Below are 24,074 nucleotides of genomic sequence, written 5' to 3' on the forward strand. Positions count from 1 at the left end.
GATGAATTTTCTAGCTTTAGGAATGCCTGCGCCATATACCACAGCAAATCCTCCTCTGTTAAAGCCCTGGATTCATTTTCCAGACTGCATGGATGATCCTTAGAATGTGGTCCCTATCAATGTTACCAGGAGCTTGTTAGAAATGCAAAATCTCAGCCCCATCCCAGACTACAGACACAGAAACTCTGGGGGTGGGGCCCATTTGTCTTTTAATGAGCCCTCCAGGTGATCACATACTCAGTTCATGCAGTCGTGTCTGACTCTTTGTGACCCCATGGACTGCAGCACCTCAGATTTCCCTGTCCATCACCAATGTTTGGAGCTTACTCAAACTCATGTCCGTTGAGTTAGTGATACCATCCAACTATCTCATCCTCTGTTGTCCCCTTCTCCTCCTGCCTTCAATCTTTCCCAGCATCAGGGTCTTTTTCAATGAGTCAGTTCTTCACATCAGATGGCCAAAGTATTGGAGTTTTCAGCTTCAGCATCAGTCCTTCCAATGAATATTCAGGACTGATTTCCTTTAGGATGGACTGGTTGGATCTCCTTGGAATCCAAGGGATTCTCAAGAGTCTTCTCCAACACCACAGTTCGAAGGCATCAATTCTTTAGTGCTCAGCTTTCTTTGTAGTCCAACTCTCACATCCATACATGACTACTGGAAAAACCATAGCTTTGACTAGATGGATCTTTGTTGGCAAAGTAATGTCTCTGCTTTTTAATATACTATCTAGGTTGGTCATAACTTTTCTTCCAAGGAGCAAGCCTCTTAATTTCATGGCTGCAGTCACCATCTGCAGTGATTTTGGAGCCCCCCAAAATAAAGTCAGTCACTGATTCCACTGTTTCCCCATCTATTTGCCATGAAGTGATAGGACCAGATGCCATGATCTTAGTTTTCTGAATGTTGAGTTTTAAGCCAACTTTTTCACTCTCCTGTTTCACTTTCATCAAGAGGCTCTTTAGTTCCTCTTCACTTTCTGCCATAAGGGTGCTATCATCTGCATATCTGAGGTTATCGATATTTCTCCCTGCAATCTTGATTCCAGCTTATGCTTCATCCAGCCCAGCATTTCTCATGATGTACTCTGCATATAAGTTAAATAAGCAGGGTGACAATATACAGCCTTGACGTACTCCTTTCCAATTTGGAACCAGTCTGTTGTTCTATGTGCAGTTCTAACTGTAGCTTCTTGACCTGCATACAGATTTCTCAAGAGGCAGGTCAGGTGGTCATGTATTTCCATCTCTTGAAGAATTTTCCACAGTTTGTTGTGATCCACACAGTCAAAGGCTTTGGTGTCATCAACAAAGCAGAAGTAGATGTTTTTTCTGGAACTCTCTTGCTTTTTTGATGATCCAACAGATGTTGGCAATCTGATCTCTGGTTCCCCTGCCTCTTCTAAATCCAGCTCAAACACCTGGAAGTTCATGGTTCACATACAGTTGAAGCCTGGCTTGGAGAATTTTGAGCATGACTTTGGTAGTGCGTGAGATGAGTGCAATTGTGTGGTAGTTTGAGCATTCTTTAGCATTGCCTTTCTTTGGGATTGGAATGAAAATTGACCTTTTCCAGTCCTGTGGCCACTGCTGAGTTTTCCAAATTTGCTGACATATTGAGTGCAGCACTTTCACAGCATCATCTTTTAGGATTTGAAATAGCTCAACTGGAATTCCATCACCTCCACTAGCTTTGTTCATACTTTTGTTTGATGCTTCCTAAGGCCCACTTGAATTTGCATGCCAGGATATCTGGCTCTAGGTGAGTGATCACACCATCATGGTTATCTGGGACATGAAGATCTTTTTTGCATAGTTCTTCTATGTTTTCTTGCCACCTCTTCTTAATATCTTCTGCTTCTGTTAGGTCCATACCATTTCTGTCCTTTCTTGAGCCCATCTTTGCATGAAATGTTCCCTTGGTATCTCTAATTTTCTTGAAGAGATCTCTACTCTTTCCCATTCTATCTATTGTCTTTCTGTATTTCTTTGCATTGATCGCTAAGGAAGGCTTTCTTATCTCTCCTTGCTATTCTTTGGAACTCTGCATTCAAATGGGTATATCTTTCCTTTTCTCCTCTGCCTTTCACATCTCTTCTTTTCACAGCTATTTGTAAGGCCTCCCCAGACAGCCATTTTGCCATTCTTTTCCTTGGGGATGATCTTGATCACTGCCTCCTGTACAATGTCATGAACCTCTGTCCATAGATGTTCAGGGACTCTGTCTATCAGATCTAGTCCCTTAAATCTATTTCTCACTTCCACTGTATAATTGTAAGGGATTTAATTAGGTCATACCTGAATGGTCTACTGGTTTTCCCTACTTTCTTCAATTTAAGTCTGAATTTGGCAATAAGGAGTTCATGATCTGAGCCACAGTCAGCTCCCGGTCTTGTTTTTGCTGACTGTATAGAGCTTCTTTATCTTTGGCTGCAAAGAATATAATCAATCTGATTTCGATATTGACCATCTGGTGATGTCCATGTGTAGAGTCTTCTTTTGTGTTGTTGGAAGAGGGTGTTTGCTATCACCAATGTGTTCTCTTGCCAAAACTCTGTTAGCCTTTGCTCTGCTTTGTTTTGTACTTAAAGGGCAAATTTGCCTGTTACTTCAGGTATCTCTTGACTTCCTACTTTTGCATTCCAGTCCCCTATAATGGAAAGGTCATCTTTTTTGGGTGTTAGTTCTAGAAGGTCTTGTAGGTCTTCATAGAACCATTCAACTTCAGCTTCTTCAGCGTTACTGGTCGGGGCATGGACTTGGATTACTGTGATACTGAATGGTTTGCCTTGGAAACAAACAAAGATCATTCTGTCGTTTTTGAGATTGCATCCAAGTACTGCATTTCAGACTCTTTTGTGACTATGATGGCTACTCCATTTCTTCTAAGACTTTCTTGGCCACAGTTGTAGATATAATGGTCATCTGAGTTAAATTCGCCCACTCCAGTGCATTTTAATTCGCTGATTCCTGAAATGTCAATGTTCACTCTTGCCATCTCCTGTTTGACCACTTCCAATTGGCCTTGATTCATAGACCTAACATTCCAGATTCCTATGCATTATTGCTCTTTACAGCATCGGACTTTACTTCCATCACCAGTCACATCCACAACTGAGTGTTGTTTTTGCTTTGACTCCCTCTCTTCATTCTTTCTGGAGTTATTTCTCCACTGATCTCCAGTAACATATTGGGCACCTACTGACCTGGGAAGTTCATCTTTCAGTGTCCTATCTTTTTGCCTTTTCATACTGTTCATGGGGTTCTCAAGGCAAGAATACTGAAATGGTTTGCCATTCCCTTCTCCAGCACATGATGTTTTATCAGAACTCTCCACCATGGCCTGTCCGTCTTGGGTGGCCCTACACGGCATGGCTCTTAGTTTTATTGAGTTAGACAAGGCTGTGGTCCATGTGATCAGGTTGGTTAGTTTTCTATGACTGTGGTTTTCATTCTTTCTGCCCTCTGATGGAGAAGGATAAGAGGCTTATGGAAGCTACCTGATGGGAGAGACTGACTGAGGTGGAAACTAGGTCTTGTTCTGATGGGTGGGGCCAGGCTCAATAAATCTTTAATCCAATTTTCTGTTGATGGGCAGGGCTGTGTTCCCTCCCTGTTGTTTGACCTGAGGCCAAACTATGGTGGAGGTAATGAAGATAATGGTTTTGTCCTTCAAAAGGTCCCATGCGTGCACTGCTACACTCAGTGCCCCCAACCCTGCAGCAGGCCACCGCCGACCCACACCTCCGCCTGAGACTCCTGGACACTCATGGGCAAGTCTGGGTCAGTCTCTTGTGAGGGCACTGCTCCTTTCTCCTGGGTCCTGGTGCACACAAGGTTTTGTTTGTGCCCTCCAAGAGTCTGTTTCCCCAGTTCTGTGTAAGTCCTGGTAGCTGTATGGTGGGATTACTGGTGACCTCCTCCAAGAGGGCTTATGCCATACCCAGGTCTACTGCACCCAGATGCCCTGCCCCTGCAGCAGTCCACTGCTGACCCGTACCTCTGCAGGAGACACCCAAACACAGTTCTGTGTCAGTCTCAGTGGGATCTGTGGGTTCTGGTGCGCACAAGGTTTGTTTGTGCCTGTATTCAGTAAAGTAAGATAACCATTGCCTGGCAGGTCTTAAACTGTATCCCACTCCTACCACCCCTCCCATGTTTGACAGCCAGTGTAGTGACACACTTTGGCTTTTTTGTTGATTTTGACTTTGTTCACTGAAGAAGGAGCTTCTCTGTTGCTAGTTTTTAATAATAATTCCCTTTCTTCACTCTTCCTCCCATCATCACAAAGCACACACACAATCTAGCAATGAGTGAAATATTTGTGGGCAAATAATGAAAGTAAAGAGAGGATATCAATGAAAACAGTTTTGTAGACAGCAAAATATTCCAACCAGTGAGGTATATTTTTAAAATTTTAAGACTTGCTACCTTTCTAAGGACAGAGATAAATTAGACTACCACTGACTGTATTGCGCTATGTTTTGTTTCATTTTTTAAAATTTGTTCGTTCAACAGATATTTGAGTATCTTCTATTTGCATGGCATATGTTAAGTGTGAGGGGGAAATGTATTTGAGTTTGTAGTTTATCAGGAAGTAGAGACTAAGTTCAGAAATGACTGTAATATAAGCTGTGCATGTGTGCTAAATCATATCAGTCAGACACGACTCTTTGCAACCCTCTGACTGTAACCCACCAGGCTCCTCTGTCCATGCAATTCTCCAGGCAAGAATAATGGAGTGGGTTTCTATGCCCTCCTCTATTGAATCTTCCCTACCCAGGGATTGAACCTGAGTCTCTTACTTTTTAAGGCAGCCATTGATAAACACATGAGAATCATCTCCAGTGAAAGGGTTATAGAGGCCTAGAGGTGATAGAGATGATGTGTTACAGAAGAGGACATCATGGAATACTTCATGGAGGAGGGAACATTTGAATGAGTCTTAAAAGGAGGCAGGCTTTTGACATGAAGAGTTTGGAGATGCATAAAGAACATTCTGGGGCTTTGCTGGTGGCTCAATGATAAAGAACCCACCTACCACTGCAGGAGACACAGGTTTGATTCCTAGGTCAGGAAGATCCCCTGGAGAAGGAAATGGCAACCCATTTCAGTATTCTTGCCTGGGAAATCTCATGGACAGAGGAGACTGATGGGGCTACAATCCATGGCGTTGCTGAAGAGTCAGACCAAATTAGTGACTAAACAACAACAAAAGAACGTTCTAGGCAGAGGTGGAAAAAAGATAATGGCATGGCAGGGGCTCTCAGTGCATTTGTCTGAATCAGGGGTTATTTGAAGGTTAGTTAGTGTTAGTTGCTCAGTTGTGTCCAACTCTTTGTGACTCTATGGACTGTAGCCCACCAGGCTCCTCTGTCCATGGAATTCTCTAGTCAAGAATACTAGAGTGGGTTGCCATTTCCTTCTCAGGGGATCTTCCCAACCCAGGGATCAAACCCAAGTCTCCCACATTGCAGGAAGATTCTGTACTGTCTGAATCACCAGGGAAGCCCTATTTGAATGTGATCAGCAGGAAATGAGGCTACACAAGTAGGTCAGTTCCTAAAGGAGGAGGATCTTCAAACACAGTTTGTTCTTTATCCTTAAGGCAACGGGAGCCATTGAAGGGTTTTGAATGAGGACTAGGCATGACTAGAGCTGTGCTTTTAGTAAGTCTAATCTGCTTTTAGTGTACGATGTAGATTGAAGTGTGTGAGAGGGAGTAGGTGAGACTTCTGTTTTTATTCTGTAACTGTTTTGCAGCAGTATGTTGATATATTGGAAAAATCATCTCAATGTTTATTTAGGAAGTAATTGGTTTTTCTTATGAGAGTCATTGGATTTTGAAATAAGCTCCCATGGCCTAGGTTATTGTCCAAGGAAACACAGCTCTAATTTTATAATGAGGAATCTGCAAGAAAATAGAAATTGCTTAACAGAATGGCTTTATAGAAAACTTTCAGAACTCCTTCCTTCTTTGTTTTCTCTCCTGACATTTTCTTTTAAGCAAAAAGTATTTGTATTCATTTTCCTCAGTAATGACCTGGTAATGCCAGGTCACATAGACTCTATAAATATTGAATTCCTAAAACATGAATCTTTCTTTTCTTTTTAAGATTTTTTTTGATATGACTATTTTTTTAAGTCTTTATTGAATTTGTTACCATATTGTTTCTGTGTTATGTTTTGGTTTTTTGGTGTGAAACATATAGGATCTTAGTTCCCCAACCAGCGGTTGAACCTACACCCCCTGCACAGGAAGGTGACGTTTTAGCCACTGGACAGCCAGGGAAGTCCCTTCTGCTCTTCTTACTCAGCCTCCAAGGCAGTTTTCCCTCTCACTCATGGCCTTATTTTGTTAACACACCTGAATAAAATTCATTTTACAAGGATCTGCCTTATTCCAATGGTGGCTCTCGTGGGAATAAGTGGTAGAAAACCTGAATATCATAAATTTTTTAATGTGTTGTTACTTCAACTATATGTAGTATTGAGAAGACCCTGTTCATTGTTGAGTTTTTTTTTCAGTAGGGCTATCTTCATAGGGTTTGGCTTTGACTCGTTAGCTCTAGGCTTCCCTGGTGGCTCAGCTGGTAAAGAACCTGCCTGCAGACCTGGGTTTGATCACTGGGTTGGGAAGATCCCCTGGAGAAGGGAACGACTACCCACTCCAGTATTAGTCCATGGGGTCTCAAAGAGTTGGACAGGACTGAGTGACTTTCACCTTCTCCTTTAAATTGCACCATTGGTTTTAGTCATTCAACCAATGTTTACTGACTATCAGGCAATGAAGAAACACAGTGACTTGGACAACCACAGTCCTGCTGACATGGAGCTTATACTCTAGCAGGGGATATATAAACACGTAGTTCTGAGAGAGGGAAACTAGGGATATATGGATGCACCCAACCCAGAGTTGGAGATCAGAAAAAAGTTAGCAGTTAGGATATAGACCAAGACCTAAAAATCAACTAGGGTAAACCAGTGGTTTCCTGAGACTGAGAAGGCATTGTTGAGGGGAAAATGGGAGAGTGACAGCTATAGGATTCCTTTCTGGGATGATGAAAACGTGGTAAAATTCATTGTGGTAATGGTTGCACAACTCCATGAACTTACCCAAACTACTGACTTGTATACTTCAAGTAGGTGAAGTTTATGGTATGTGAATTACATCTTAATAAAACTGTTTTTTAAAAAATGAATCAGACAAGCCAGGAGTGGGAAGAGGGTACCTGGCAATGAAATGGCAAGTGCAAAGGCTCAGCAGCAAGAGCAAAAATGGGAGCGATTTGGTAGGGTTGCATTCCCTGGGAGATCGAGAGCAGTGAGACAGAGGAAAAGACTCTCAAATGGATGCCAGGGTCCTGTGCTTGGGAAGCTGGGGTAGTGGGGGGTTTAATGGTGCCCATGATGTCCGTGCCACAGAGGTGCCGCAGTGTGGGCTGGTTAGTGTCTGTCATGTGGGAGTAGTTCAGACCTCTGAGCTCTCTGCTGGTGAGAATCATGGAATCAGGGGTGGCAGGGGCCTTAGAATCCTTCTAGGTCTAGAGGTGGAAATGGAGGTTCTAGAAGAAGAAAGGGACTTGCTAAAGATCGCACAGGGGCACATAAGGTGTGCCCCTGCTGACACTCAGGCTGACTGCATTTGCTTGCCACGTTGCCAGTCCCCAGAGCTTTGTTTCTCTGCTCAGAAATTGTCAGTCTGATCCTAAAATGAGGTATCATTGTACACAAACAATAATTGGAATGCAAATAAAAACAGAAGACATTTACAGCCTAAACCCATCATCCATCAGATCAAACTTGCTGTTTTGTGTCTCCTGCCTGCCACTGCCCAACATCAATTTTACAGCTGTACCCAGAACACAGATGTGGCTTTATAGCCCAGAGTTTACACTTTACATGAAAACAGTTGCTTTTCCTGAAATGTTATACAGCTTCTGGTTATCATTTCTTAAGGATTCAGAAAAGAGGATGTGCTGTAACTTACTTACTCTCTGTTGTCAGGTGTTTTGTTTTTCTTTCTTGGAGATATTGTCTCATTGAGCATCTTTGTTGCACAGCCTTTGCCTTCTTTCCTTGAGCAAAACTCCCAGCCAGGAGAGTCTGTCCTTTTAAAGTGGACTGGCCCAACTGGACACTTTTCTGAACTGAAGTCAGGGACAGAAGGCAGAATGCTCAGTTAGGGCTAAGTTTCTGTGTTTCTGGGCCCTACTGTCTTCACTGATTTCTGACTCCAGTTGGCATCTGTTCACAGTTGTTGGCACTGCTCCTAATGGCTGCCATCTCTGAACAGCTGACCTGATTCTCTGAATCGTTGGCTATAAATTGGGCAATTCTACAGGATGGAGAGGAGGTTTCTGGGCAGAATGCTTAATCAGGGCTTAATTAAGATGGCCAGAGTGGCTCATTGGCTTGAATCCTTGCACAGGGTCCTGATGGGCAGGTGACACCCGGTATTCTTGGCTGTCTGACAGCCACCAGCCATCCCTAAGCCCCATGCAGAGATGAGCAAGACACATGCTGCCACACTGGTTGGTAGGAGCCCTTTCACAGACTCCCTGGAGCATTTTAGACATCCCTTTCTCATGGGCCCCACACTCGGCCTCACGTTGGTTAGGAGTTAATTATGTAGGTGTCGAATCCTCTTGATAACACAACAAACTCTCAAAGGCCAGGTGCTGTGTCTGGCTAACCTTGATCTCCTCTACCACACCCGGCATAGGGCACAGTAAAAAGAGAGTGCTTGATATGAATTGAATGGAAAGCATTGATTTTTTGGACCAGATCCCTCCACTTGAGATAGTTGCAGGGACTAGACTTGAGAAATGCAGGGACTGGGAGCCTACAAGCCCATGGCCAGTGCCAAGTCTATGGGAAGGGTAAAGACTTTTTGAGGTGACCTCAAGATCTCTCTGGGCAGGACATAGCCTGATGTCACAGGTCATGAGGCAGGAGCTCTGAAAAGCATGCCTTGCACCCAGCTTTGGGAACCATTCTTAGTTTCTTGTGCTGTAGTTGTGGCTGTTGTTGTTCTTTTAGCATGGTAGATTTGGAATCTTGCTTTCTTTCCCTGGATGCAAACACATGGAGGCAAATCTCAGTCCACCCGGGTGGCAAGCTGCTTCATTTGAGCCACTCTGGGGTGCTCGGTCTGAATTTCCCAAGCACTGTACTTGCTGTGGGTTTTGCTTTTGGTGCCTGTGGTATCACACATGCCAGAAGCTATTGAAATTAGTTGGCAGGTAATGACATTTGATGACTCATTTGATCATAAAAAAACAAATCTAGCCTTTGAGTCTACATTCTACAGTTTTGTTGAATTATACCCAAATGGTGGTAAAGAGGATTTTTCTTAACAGGTTTGGAGCATTTGTAATAACCAACAAGTCTATGAAGACAAAAAGAACTTCACGTTGAATGTCAGCTGCTGCTGCTGCTAAGTCGCTTCAGTCGTGTCTGTCTCTGTGTGACCCCATAACAAGCAGGTACTAAAAGCTGGAGGATCTTACGGTCTCTGAGATAGAAAATCCCTAATGAGCTTCTGGTCCAGCACCTGGATACTTTGTGCACCTGAGAAGCAGCAGGTAGCCGCAGGGAAAATGTGTTATCATGAAGGCCCCAGGCATCAAGGCTTTGGCCCCTTTTCAAGATGGACTTTTGGCTGTCTTGTATTTGAAATGGTTGGTCACATATTCTTTAATATATGTGTGGCAAAATACACAGAACATAGAATTTACCTTTAAAACATCATTTTCAAATGCACAATTCAGCGGCATTAAGTATATTCACAGTATTGTGCTATCATTACTGCTAACTAGTTTCTGGATTTTTTCATCTCATAAGGAAACCATCAAACAAACATACCCTATTCCCTCCTCCCCTGAGTCCCTATAATATATAGTATAATTAGATGACTAGATTATCTCATTTACTGTGAGGTAGGTGAAGTCAACCCACTTCACTGATACAGGTTCAGGAAGGTTAAGGTATTTGTTGAAAGATGTACAAGTGAGTGAGAGCTGGGACTGGAACCCAGGTCACATCCAGGCCTGTGCACTTGACATGAGAAGTTACTGGGGAAGAGCCTTGAGCCCAGCAGCACTGTCAAAGCACAGAAGGAGGGAATGAAGATGTGCCCACCACATGAGCTCTCCATGCCCCGGAGACTGCTTTGAAAACTGCAGAGGACAGTGCAAAACCTTCGCAAACCGTGCTTGTGTGTCTCCAGCAGATCACTGCTACCATTCTGCTGTGAATTACAATTGGGTGTTTATAGCTCCGACTCCCCCCAGTGAATTACAAACTCCATGAGGGTGAGAACTGTGCTCGCTTGTCTCAGTGTCCCCGTCAGCCTGTGTCCTGGCACACTGCTGATCAGTGAGTATTTCCTGAGTGAGTGTGTGGGTGTACGCCTTGGCTTGGAGAGGAGGAAAGCGAAACAGGTGCCAAGATGATGTCTGTCCAGGTATGTCATAGCCAAAGGCTTTGATGAGAATTGAAAAGAAAGAGAAGAGCTCTCTGGCCTTCTGGAGATGTGAATGGGAGAACCCATAATGGGAAAAACTTTGGCCTGACCCCTGACTTCCAGCTCCATAGCACTGATAAACTAATCTAATTCTTTTTTTCTCTCCCTAGCCCTTATCAGTTTTTAACGTTCTTAATTCATTTCCTTTATCATGTTTGTCATTTCTTGTCTAGTGAGAGCTTCCATGAGAAAGTAAGCTTCATCAGGGTCGTCAGTTTTGTCTGTTTTGTTACACTCCTCTTTCCCCAAGCCCCTCGACCTAAGCCAGCACTAATTCCTTTCTATCACTATAGATTTGCCCCTTCTGGACTCTCATATGAATGGAATCGTATAACACGTATGTCCCTGGTGACTGGCTCCTTTCACTGAGCACAGGGTTTCAAGGTACATCCATGCTTGCCTCTTTACAGGCAGGAGAATTGAAACTCAGAGAAGGAATGTACATGACCTGGGTTATGTGTCCTGAGGGTATGGCTGATTGCAGGTGTTCTGTCTCTCTTGGACTGACAGGCTTGGCAGCCACAGCCAATTCAGCAGTGCCATTTTGCCATCTACCTTTCGGGGCTGCCTATAGGGCCCCTTCAAGCATAGCCATGGTGAGATGAGGCCTTGGAGACAGTGTTATTGCTAGTGGCAGCTTTCTCCCATGTTCTTTCCAGGGCTCACTGTCCACTTGATAAAGTAGATGCCTTGTGTGACCAGTTTCCAGTCTCCTGGTGTCACTGGGCCCTTAGATCACTAGCAAGGGAAAGGCACAGCCCCACGTGCTGACTGCTCCTGCTGCCACCCTGTCGCTCCCAGAGGGCCATGCAGAGGCCATCTGCACTGAGCTAGATAAGAGGCTATGCCCTTCCTGAGAGATGTCTAATCCTGTTAGGCAGATGCGAAATCTGGGTGGCATGGTGATGCCTTGAGCCTGTGTTTCCCAAAGGTTTGTTTTTGTACCATGTGGCACCCAGGGTGGTTTCAGGTGATTCAGGAACAACCATTTTTCTTTAAATAGTTGTATATTTACTTTAATATGTACCAAGAAAAAACCCCATATCTATCAATAGTATGATCAGACATGTGACTTAATGAATATTATCATTAATATTTAGGCTGAAGGTAAAGTAGGAGGTGCTGTACCATAGAATCTTTCTTTAGGCAGATGGCATGTCACAGGCATAATACTCTGGCTGACTTGCTCCCCCTACCTTTCTCACTTTCTCAGAACTGTCATTTTTCTGATAAAGTACCATCTTCATCTGAATTTCTTTTAGAAAATGAATGCAGCCCATTCTCTCTCACTGAGCTATAATCACTGTAATGAACCAAGATGATCTCAAATAATTGACCAGAAACGTAAATATGCATTTCCCTAAAATATTTGCAATTAATTTTTCCTTTTGGCTTAGAACTTCAGGAAATAAAACTGCTTATTGTTCTAGTGAGTCTAGCAGACTTACAGATATAGAGATATAACTATAGATATAACTACAAACTAGTAGTTACAAGGAGGGGGAAGAGGGAGGGGCAATACAGGAGTCGGTGGGGGGGGGGGAAGGGTTATTTGGGGATTATATGAAATCATGTGTGTGAAACTTTAGAAAATTGTAAGGCACTATAGAATTATTCAATAAATCTTTCAATGTTTTTGAAAAAGAATTAAAGCTGCTTATTGTTCTAGTGTTCTGAGCTCACCACAGCATTTCCGACATCTGTAACCTGCCATTATTAATTCAGCAAATGTCGATTGAGCTCGGGGCATTCTGCTGGGCCCTGCAAGGATTATGAAGAAACAGGACACCTTTCTGCTCCTCTCAAGGAGTTTACAATCTGGAAGGCAAAAAACAACAACAACAACAACTCTGAATCCATATGAAGTTTGGAAACATAAGACGAGAGCATAGACAAGGAGGTCAGGTGCTGGAAAGAAAGGGTAAGACATAGCACAACAGCTCTGCTATGTTGGAAACTGGGTAGTTCGTGGTAGACTGGTAAGCAGGAACCCACCCTGGATGTGGTGGAGCTCCAGCTGAGTTTTGAAGGTTAGATAGGATTTGGATTAAGTCTCAGAGAGTGAGGAAAGAAAGAAAGTGAAGTTGCTCAGTCATGTCTGACTCTTTGTGACCCCATGGACTCCACCAGGCTCCTCCATCCATGGAATTTTCCAGACAAGAGTACTGGAGTGGGTTGCCATTTCCTTCTCCAGGGGATCTTCCCAACCCAGGGATCGAACCTGGGTCTCCTGCATTGCAGGCAGATGCTTTACCATCTGAGCCACCAGAGATGAGGAGATCACGAACAAATGCACAGGCGCGGCCCCCTAGGGCTCTTCCGAGGGCCAGCTAAGCATTGGAAGAGAGAATTACATGATTGGAGGAGGATGCGGCCTTGGGTTCCCTTGGTCATTTGGAGGAAGTTCTTTACCCTTTACAAGACTCAGCTTCCTTGTCCTTAAAATGCAATTATGGATTCCCACCACACAGGGCTGTCATGAGAAGTCAGTGACACGCTGTAGGTTATATATTTATGTTTGTTCCCTTCCTTTGCCAAATGTGTCAGGTGGGAAGTTGAATTGGACATCTGGGTAGAGATTGGATATTAGGGATGGGAAGCCCTGGAGGCCTTAAGGAGGAAACTGATGAGGTCCAAAACATAATTTTAGGACTGGCAGATTCTTAGAGAAGTTCAGTGCTTATAAAAGAAATAACCAGAAGTTTGGTGACTTGTGCAATTTCAGGCCTAATTAGAGTCAAAGTCAGGAAGAAAATCCAGGTTTCCTGACTTTTAGCTCAGTGCTCTTTTCAGATTCCCTAGCTTTTATCTAGAGGGATGTTAAAATGCACATTCTTGGGCCCTACTGTACTACTGTAGGGCAACTGAATTAGAAACTCTGGGGCCCTACAATTGGTGTTTTAATCAGCCCTCCAGATGCTTGTAATGCTTTTTGGGAACCAGTGTTCTGGGTTTTACTAAGAAAGAACGGGGGGAGGATATGAGGAAAGACAGGTTCCTTATTGGAGTTGGATATTACTTACCATTAAGGGAAAGGGGGCAGAAGGGTTAAGCTCAGTGCCAGAGAGAAACTTCCTTTAAAATGTACAATTCAGTGGTTTTTAGCATATTTGCAAGGTTATGCTACCATCACCACTGTCTAATTCCAGAGTATTTATCACTCCCAAAATATACGTCTTCCCCATTAGCAGTCAATCCTCATTTCCCCTTTCCCACAGGCCCTGGCAACCACTGATCAATGCTCTGTCTCTATGGATTTGTACATTCTGCACATTTTGTATAAATAGAATCATCCAATATGTGGCTTTTCGTGTCTGGTTGCTTCTACTTTGTGTAATGTTTTCAAGTTTCATCCATGTTGCAACACCTACCAGGACTTCATTCCTTTTTTATGGCAGAGATGAACTTCTTTTTTTAATATTTATTTATTTATTTGGCAGTGCTGGGTCTTAGTTGCAGCATGCAGGATCTTCGATATTTGTTGCATTATGTGGAATCTTTAGTTGTTGCCTGTGAACTCTCAGTTGAAGCATGTGGGATCTAGTTCCCTGACCAGGGATGGAACTCAGGCTCTCTGCATTGAGAGCATGGAGTCTTAGCTATTGGACCACCAGGGAAGTCCCAGAGATGAACTTCTCATAGTTCAAACTTATGTTTCAGATTTGGTTATATAACTGAGCTTTACACAACCTCAAAAAAACAGGTTTCCCTTGGACACATTTGTGTAGAACTTTATAGTTTTCAAAGAATTGTCACAACACATTGGAATGTAAACCTTTAACCAACCCTGGAACATGACCATGCAGGAATCATCGCACTTGTTCTTCCAGATGAAAAGACAAGCTGGAGAGGGAAGAGTTTGTGCTTGACCGGTGTACTGTTATGCCCACACACTGAAGTATCAGTTGGAATTTGGGGCGTGACAGGCAGGGCAAGTGGACGAGGCAGAGGAAATAGCATCAACAGAGGCATGGCAGTGTGAGAAATCAGGCATGACAGTGTTTGGGGAACAGTGGGTAATTCAGTTCTAATGGAGTGTGCAGTGTAAGGGAGATGACAGACAGGTAGGCAGGGGGCCGCTCACAAAAGGCTTTGACTGCCACTTCAAGGCTGGGAGGAAGGCAGTGGGAGAGAATAGTTGAGTCCAGCTCCAGAGACCAGCAAGCTAATCTGATTTGGAATTTCATTTCTGCCACTTCCTTGCTATGTACTAAAAGGCCAAATTGCCTCTTCATGCCTCAATTTCCTTTTTTTAAGTGAGGATTGTAATAAGCATTAAATAGGATAACACATATAAATTGCTTAGCCCAGTGTCTAGCACATAGTAAATGGTAGTATGTTAATGTACTTGTGTTATTAATATTATTGTAATTCTTGAGCTCAGACATTATCCTAAAGATGAAGGGAAACCACTAAAGGATTTTAAAAATAAAAGTGACATAATTAGGATTACATTATATCATTTTGGCAGCCACATGGAGGATAGATTGATGGAGGGTAAGTCTAGAAGCATAGAGACTGGCTAGGAGATTATCATAGTATTTCAGATAGGATCAAAGTTTGAGCAATGGCTATAGCACTAAGAAAGGAGAGTTAGTGAGAGATGAAGGTAATTGGAGGGTTTCCCAGGTTGTGCTAATGGTAAAGAACCACCTGCCAATGAACAAGACATAAGAGAGGCGGGTTCAGTCCCTGGTTTGGGAAGATCCCCTGGAGGAGGGCATGGCAACCCACTCCAGTATTCTTGCCTGGAGAATCACATGGACAAATAGTCTGGCTGGCTGGCTGCGGTCCATAAGGTCACAAAGAGTCAGACATGACTAAAGCACACACACGTGCACAAAGGTAATTGGGAGCAAAGTCAATAGGACTTGTGACTTGCTCAAAGTGGGGCATGTAACAAGGGGAAAGAGTCAAGAATGATTTTTGGCTTGGGCAGTTAGAAAATTAAATAGTGGTCTCCTTCAATAAAATGTTCCACCCTAGAGGAGACGATTTGAGGAGTGGAGCAATGAAAGACAGTGAATTCTATCTTATATATAACTGGCCCAAGTGCTTATGGGACATCTTGGTAGAGATCCTAAAGAAGCAGTTGATTCTCTAAGCAGCTGAAACTGGGAGAGTAAATGACATCACCCTTGGAGAGTGCTGTGTGGTAGTTTTAGCATTCTTTGGCACTGCCTTTCTTTAGGATTGGAATGAACACTGACATTTTCCAGTCCTGTGGCCACTGCAGAGTTCTCCAAATTTGCTGACATATTGAGTGCAGCACTTTCACAGCATCATCTTTTAGGATTTGAAATAGCTTAACTGGAATTCCATCACCTCCACTAGCTTTGTTAATACTGATGCTTCCTAAGGCCCACTTGACTTCACATTCCAGGATATCTGGCTCTGGGTGAGTGATCACACTATCGTAATTATCTGGGTCATGAAGATCTTTTTTGTATAGTTCTTCTGTGTATTCTTGCCACCTCTTCTTAATATCTTCTGCTTCTGTTGGGTCCCTACCATTTCGGTCCTTTATCGAGCCCATCTTTGCATGAAATGTTCCCTTGGTATCTCTAATTTTCTTGAAGAGATCTCTAGTCTTTCCCATTCTATTGTTGTCCTCTATTTCTTTGCATTGATTGCTGAGGAAGGTTTCTTATCTCTCCTTGCTATTCTTTGCAACTCTGCATTCAAATGGGTATATCTTTCCTTTTCTCCTTTGCTTTTCACTTCTCTTCTTTTCACAGCTATTTGTAAGGCCTCCTCAGACAGCCATTTTGCTTTTTTGCCTTTCTTTTTCTTGGGGAAGGTCTTGATCCCTGTCTCCTGTACAATGTCACAAACCTCCATCCATAGTTCATCAAGCACTCTGTCTATCAGATCTAGTCCCTTAAATCTATTTCTCACTTCCACTGTATAATTGTAAGGGATTTGATTTAGGTAATAATACCTGAATGGTCTAGTGGTTTTCCCTACTTTCTTCAATTTAAGTCTGAATTTGGCTATAAGGAGTTCATGACCTGAGCCACAGTCAGCTCCCGGTCTTGTTTTTGCTGACTGTATAGAGCTTCTCCATCTTTGGCTGCAAAGAATATAATCAGTCTGATTTTGGTGTTGACCATCTGGTGATGTCCATGTGTAGAGTCTTTTCTTGTGTTGTTGGAAGAGGGTGTTTGCTATGACCAGTGCATTCTCTTGGCAAAACTCTATTAGCCTCAAACTACAGCACAATTGCACTCATCTCACACGCTAGTAAAGTAATGCTCAAAATTCTCCAAGCCAGGCTTCAGCAATACATGAACTGTGAACTTCCAGATGTTTGAGCTGGTTTTAGAAAAGGCAGAAGAACCAGAGATCAAATTGCCAACATCCACTGGATCATTGAAAAAGCAAGAGAGTTCTAGAAAAACATCTCTTTCTGCTTTATTGACTGTGTCAAAGCCTTTGACTGTAATACCAGACCACCTGACCTGCCTCTTGAGAAACCTGTATGCAGGTCAGGAAGCAACAGTTAGAACTGGACATAGAACAACAGACTGGTCCAAATAGGAAAAGGAGTACGTCAAGGCTATATATTGTCACCCTGCTTATTTAACTTATATGCAGGGTACATCATGAGAAATGCTGGGCTGGAAGAGGCACAAGCTGGAATCAAGATTGCCAGGAGAAATATTAATAACCTCAGATATGCAGATGACACCACCCTTATGGCAGAAAGTGAAGAAGTAAAGAGCCTCTTGATGAAAGTGAAAGAGGAGAGTGAAAAAGTTGGCTTAAAGCTCAAGATTCAGAAAACTAAGATCATGGCATCCGGTCCCATCACTTCATGGCAAATATATGGAGAAACAGTGGAAACAGTGGCTGACTTTATTTTGGGAGGGCTCCAAAAATCACTGCAGATGGTGACTGCAGCCATGAAATTAAAAGACGCTTACTCCTTGGAAGGAAAGTTATGACCAACCTAAACAGCATATTAAAAAGCAGAGACATTACTTGGTCAACAAAGGTCCATCTAGTCAAGGCTATGGTTTTTCCATTAGTCATATATGGATGTGAGAGTTGGACTATAAAGAAAGCTGAGCACCAAAGAATTGATGCTTTTGAACTGTGGTGTTGGAGAAGACTCTTGAGAGTCCCTTGGACTGCAAGGAGATCCAACCAGTCCATCCTCAAGGAGATCAGTCCTGGGTGTTCATTGGAAGGACTGATATTGAAGCTGAAACTCCAATACATTGGCCACCTGAAGCGAAGAGCTGACTCATTTGAAAAGACCCTGATGCTGGGAAAGATTGAGAGCAGGAGGAGAAGGGGACGACAGAGGATGAGATGGTTGGATGGCATCACCGACTCAATGGACATGAGTTTGGGTAAACTCCTGGAGTTGGTGATGGACAGGGAGGCCTGGTGTGCTGCAGTCCGTGCGGTCGCAAAGAGTTGGACGTGACTGAGCAACTGAATTGAACTGAATGGAGAGTGTTTAGAGCAGTGGAGCCTCAAACTTTGCTGTTCATTGGAATCGCAGGGTTGGGCGGGTCTTTAAAACTAACAGTATCTGGCTTGAACCCTCAAAGAGTCTGTTTTAATTGTTCAAGGGTGTGATCAGGGATTGTTAACAGCTCCCCTGGTGATTCTCATGTTCCTGAAGTTTAGAAACTACTGCTTTAGAAATAATGTGTCATTTATTTACATAAGAAGGGAGCTGAGAACCAAAACCTGTAATTAGGTGATGGAGGAAAGAGGAGTGGGTGAGTAGGTGTAGTCTGAGACGCTGGAGGAAACTGGGGAGACAGATGTCACAAGAGCCAAGGAACGAAGGTCAAGACATTTTAGCACTTAATTATTTGTTAGCTTAAGAGAAAATGCTAGTTTGGTAGTTTATTTTCTCTCATTCTTCAAAAGGCTGGATGTTTGCCATGCATTTTGTTTCTTGTTTATATCATCAATTGGTTTATATCCTCAGATCTAGTGTATATTGGAGATTAGATGTTATAAAAAGATACACATATAAAAGCTCTTTCTCTACCTGGGTAGCCCAATGCCATTTTGGTATAATAGCTCTGATTATGAAGTGTTTAACAAGGTGGACAAAATCAATAAATATTAATAAAAGCTAACTCCATGGGTGCATGGAGATTCATGATTCTATTGTCTGATTTGTGTATGTTTTGAAATTTCCCTTAAGAAAAATTAAAGAGAAAAGTTGTTTATATTGTTTTCTTAAGCTTAGATAAATTTTTACTTTAGGTTTCATTCAGAACAAGTTCAGGCACCTTTTACACGTATAGTCCTTTCCAGTACTTGTTATTGTCCATAAAGTCTCTTAAGTCTTAACAACTGAACAGTTTTGCTCAGGTTATTTATTATTTCTGATATTTTGAAATTGAGGCCCATATGCAGTCATGCCAACTGTAGGCACTGGTGATTTAAGCTCCTTTGGTTTATTTACTTCTCATTTCTCTTTCATGTTATATCACACTAGCCAGTGACCCTAATGTTGTGATGAACACTGTTATTTTTATTTTCCTTTGTGAGTGGAATGCTTTTATCTTTTATTCTAAAGTAATTTTGAATTGCCTGGTATTTCTGGTTTTTTAAAATCAAAACAAGGAGATTAGATTACATAAAACAAATGATTTTCCAGAATCTTATGATGTGATCATCCATTATTTTTTTTCTGTTTATGAGCTAAAACATATAAATAGTTTTCCTTAAATGGAACTTTTCTTTCTTAGGATAAATCCAGCTTGATTATGATATATTATCCTGTTAATGTGTTGTTTATGGATTTTACTGGAGGTTTTTTTAAATTAAAAAAAAAACAAGTTTATTGAGAAGATTTTTAAAGTACACAAAAGTCAAGAGAATGGTAAAATGAAGTTTAAATACCCATCTGCTAGCATCAGGAATTATTAACATTTCTGGCTAGAATCTTGTTTAGAAATTTTGTGAATATTTTATGAGTAAGATTGGCCTCGATGTCCCTTTTTAGTATAAGCTTTGCTAATTTTAAGTTTAGGGCTACCTTTACATTATTAGGAGAAATTGGTCGCATGCTATTGTTTTTCTCTGTTGAAGAATATTGTCCATTAGTTTTTGAGAGAGTGTTTGAAATAATTCTCTGATAAACACAACAGCAAGTTCTATGTAGACTTTTAAATAGATTTTTGAAAAATTGACTTTCAAAATTTCTTCCACGGGTATAAATTTACTCAAATTTTTAACTTTAATTCTGGTTGTTTGCTTTGAGGGTAAAGGTGTTGAGGTAGGGGCTGCATCTTACTCATCTCTCATTCTTGGTCACCTGCCCTGAGTGTTTTTTCAATGAATGTGTGCTTAGTCACTTGGATTTATATTTAAACAAATGGTATATATCTTAACACATCCAAGAAAGATCAACATCTCAGATCCCCAGAGGCTACTACCAGGGTGTTTCACTATTTTCACCTTCATTATGGGTCTTAGAGTCTTCTCCTTTTAACACCCAACATAGAAAGTATTTCTTCCCCTTTGCCCAAAGAACTGGTCTAGGAAAATCCCTTCACAGGTCCAAATGCATTTACATACCAAGGGTTGATATGGAAATCTTGGGAGACACTGTTCTATGGGGCTGACCTTGTTAGGCAGAAGTCTGCCCCTCAAGAAGACTGAAGGATTTATGAGAAGAATGCATCTAGAAAGATGCATTCCCAGTAGATCTTCCAAAGCCACTCATATTCTTAGCTTATCTAAATTGTGTATAACATGTATAGGACTCTCTAGTGTTTTTTTTCCTAATGTTTGTTTGTCTTTGCTCATTTCTCATTTTGTTCATAATAACTTGTACCAGTAGTTTCCTGTTTTTTGTCAATCTTTAAGAACCCACATTAATTTTGTCTTTATTAAGTGACTCTTTTTTTCTTATTTTCTGGTTTATTTCTGCTTTATTTTAATTCAGTCATTCAACAAACGTTTATTCAGCCTATGTGACAGGTCCTGAGAGAGAATTAAAAGGGATAAGGCATGTTCTTTATGCTCAAGTTTCTGATAGTAGTAATAAGAGAAGAAATAGTGAAAGAAAAAAAAGCCACTAAGCGGACAAACGACCTTCACTAGTAGGTTAAAAAAAATCACAGAACGACTCCCAGGGATATCTTTCAAGGATACAGCATCAAACATCACTTGTAAAGCTTTTACATTCCCCAAAGAGAAATAATGAACTGAGTCTATGTTTATACCTAAATAATATGCTACAAAATATAAGAGCTTAATCTTTTCTTTTTCAAATGATATTTTTTTTAACTCCTTTAAAACAGATTTTAATGGTGATTCTTTAATCTTTGGCACTTAAGAACTCGAGCTGATGTGTAAGGAACCTTCATTGAGGCATATATCTGAGAGCTGCTTCTTGTGTTCTTTATATTTGAAATGTATTTTCCAGCTCAAGAAATTTACCTTTAACTTTTTTTATTACAATTTTGTGCGTTCCTTTTCTTTCTTTACTAGCTCCTATTATTTGTAAGCTGAATATCCTCAACCTGATTCTAGCTCTGACAGTTTCACTTGAATTGGTATCTGAAGTTCAATTTAGTGTAAGTGATTTTTAGCTCTTCACTTTATCTTCTATCCATTGCTGCCTCCTTTGATGTTTTTCATTACTCATTAGCAGTTAATGGTTTCTTGAAGTTCTTTATTATCACCCCTTATATCCCTTTTGAAGGGTTTATATCCTTGTCTGTTTGCTTTATAAGATGATTATCACCCTAGTGTGTTTGGTCTTTTCCATTTGCAAAATATTTTGAGAGAGTTTGTCTCTTCACAGTGGTTTGTTCCAGACAACCAGAAGTGTGCTCCGTTTGGAGATTCATGCTCTTTTTGCGAAGCTGGCGTGTGCCCCTAGGAGGACAATCTAAAGTGATCCTGTTGTGTGACGACCTTTTGAATGAACTGAGGATGCTTGGTCTGGGACAGAGGGGGCAAGATTGCTCTGTTCAAGTCCAGAGAGACTGATGTATAGAAGAGGGAGCTGCTTTATTCTGGTTGGTGTGCTGGTGTGGGGTGTGGAATTCAGCTTTATGTAAAGCAATTTTCTGGCAGTAAGATAGTTCTAACAATAAATGACAGAACAATTAGAGGCTGGATGACTTCTTAGCAATGGGGTTATAGAGAAGATTCAAGTGTATGGAAAGTATCTGGGCTCTTATTTTCTTCTATTGGCTCAGCATTCCCAAGGCAAATGTTAAAACCATTAGCAGGTCATTTTCTTGACTTTAAACTTTCCTGCTCAGGCTTTGCTGAGTCAGGGAGCACTTTTAATGGCTTGGTTGATATCATTTGTTTGGTCTTTGGGGATCCCTAGATGAAGGCATGTGCCTATCCACAGTCCAGATATATACTTCAAATTAATTACTTTAATTAGAGCTATATATGTTTATAGAAATCAATTAGCTAGACTATATTTGGCAGCATTTGTAACAGTCTCCTGTAAGTTACCATTGCAGTCAGATGACCTTTGAAAGAAATGGAGCATCATTATGGATGAGTCTGAGATCCTTAGCAACTCTGCGGTCATTTGGAGATTGAAATAACATAGTGGTCAGAGATTTTTAACTTCCAGAACTGTGGTGACTTCAGGAGTTCCAGCTACTCCCCAGGGGATGTGGGTCTTTGAATTCTGAGACAGAACACAATATCATCTCGTCTGCTTTTTTAGATAAAAGTTCCATGGATGGAAGCAACTGAAGAAGTCATCTGGTCCCTGTGCTCTATTGTAAGGTCCCTTCTGTAATCCAAGCAGAGTTATTTATTTAGACTCTGCTTGATTGCCTTCAGTGACCTGGATCTTGCTAACTGTTGAGAAAACCCATTCCATCCTTGAATCACTAGGAACACTAGAGAGCTCTAACCTCAGTCTGAGCTGGAGTCTCCCTCTCTGTGGCATTCCCCCATTAATCTTGACCCTGCACTCCAGAAACATATGGCATGTCTCTTCTACCTGGTAGCCTTTTGGGCGTTTGTGAACCATGATCATAACAGGCCACCTACAGATCTTTGTTGAATAAACATTCTCTAATTTTTTAAAGAAACAAAATAGTGACAGACTTTATTTTCTTGGGCTCCAAAATCACTGCAGATGGTGACTGCAGCCATGAAATTAAGACACTTGCTCCTTGGAAGAAAAGCTATGACAAAACTAGACAGCATATTAAAAAGCAGAGACATTACTTTGCCAACAAAGATCCGTCTAGTCAAAGCTATGGTTTTTCCAGTAGTCATGTATGGATGTGAGAGTTGGACCATAAAGAAGGCTGAGCACCAAAGAATTGATGCTTTCGAACTGTGGTGTTGGAGAAGACTCTTGAGAGTCCCTTGGACTGCAAAGAGATCAAACCAGTCCATCCTAAAGGAAATCAACCCTGAATATTCATTGGAAGGACTGATGCTGAAACTGAAGCTCCAATACTTTGGCCTCCTGATGCAAACAGCCAAGTCTTTAAAAAAGACCCTGATGCTGGAAAAGACTGAAGGCAGGAGGAGACGGGGACGACAGAGGATGAGATGGTTGGATGGCATCACTGATTCAGTGGACATGAGTTTGAGCAAGCTCTGGGACATAGTGATGGACAGGAAAGCCTGGTGCGCTGTAGTCCATGCAGCCGCAAAGAGTCAGACATGACTGAGGGACTGAACAAAAACAGTTTTTTAGTGAATCTTCATATGACTTGGTTTTAAGTCTCCTTAGCATCCCAGACCCTTAGGAGAGGTGCTGGAAGTGTGATGTTCAGACATAAGGCAAACGGAATTAACATCCATATCCTAGAATTGCTAGCTAACTCATTCCTGTTAAGGGCGTGTTTGAGGCAATTGATACTTGAAAGCAATATCCTGTGGACTTTACTGAATGTTTATTTTTGTATCCTTTGTGATTAGTCTTGGTGTTGTCAGGACACTGGAACCTACATTCTTGACTCTCCCTGGTAAGTCTCATAGAAATATGATGTGGCTTAGTGTCCTTGGCAAAAGGACATTAAATAATCCTTAGTATGAAAGTGCTTTTGCAATAACAGAAAGGCAGACATTCTAGTAGAAAGATAAGGAGAAAACAAAAATGAGAAAGTAACAAAAAAGAAACATAAATGGCCATAGTGCATAAAAAATTTTCAGATATACAAGTAATCAGGTAACTTCAAATCAAAACTATAATGCATTCTAATCTGGAAATATATCTACAATGTATTAATCAATTAAAAAATGCAAGATGCAGACACTGAGTATAACATGATTCTATTTTTGTGGCCTATATATTTTAATATATGTAATGTAGATCTCTATAAGTTTAGGGCAAAGTTAGAGTGAAAGTGAAAAGTGAAAGTGAAGTCGCTCAGTTGTGTCCAACTCTTTGCGACCCCATGAACTGTAGCCTACAAGGCTCCTCTGTCCATGGGATTTTCCAGGCAATAGTACTGGGTTGCCATTTCCTTCTCCAGGGGATCTTCCTGACCCAGGGACCCAACCCAGGTCCTCCCGCATTGTAGACAGCTGCTTTACCATCTGAGCCACCAGGGAAGTCCAAGTTAGA

The 24,074-nt window shown here is 41.7% G+C and overlaps 1 protein-coding gene and 1 non-coding gene across 2 annotated transcripts in view; one reads left to right on the forward strand and one right to left on the reverse strand.

Annotated features, from left to right (window-relative positions):
• Window positions 1-24,074, forward strand: part of FRMPD1 (FERM and PDZ domain containing 1) — a 103,663-nt gene that overhangs the window by 22,133 nt on the left and 57,456 nt on the right. The window lies entirely within an intron of this gene.
• TRNAC-GCA lies at window positions 12,729-12,800 on the reverse strand. The gene has a single exon. It is a non-coding gene; the product is annotated as a tRNA-Cys (tRNA).

Source organism: Bubalus bubalis, chromosome 3 (genome assembly GCF_019923935.1).
Source record: "Bubalus bubalis isolate 160015118507 breed Murrah chromosome 3, NDDB_SH_1, whole genome shotgun sequence".
NCBI lineage: Eukaryota > Metazoa > Chordata > Mammalia > Artiodactyla > Bovidae > Bubalus > Bubalus bubalis.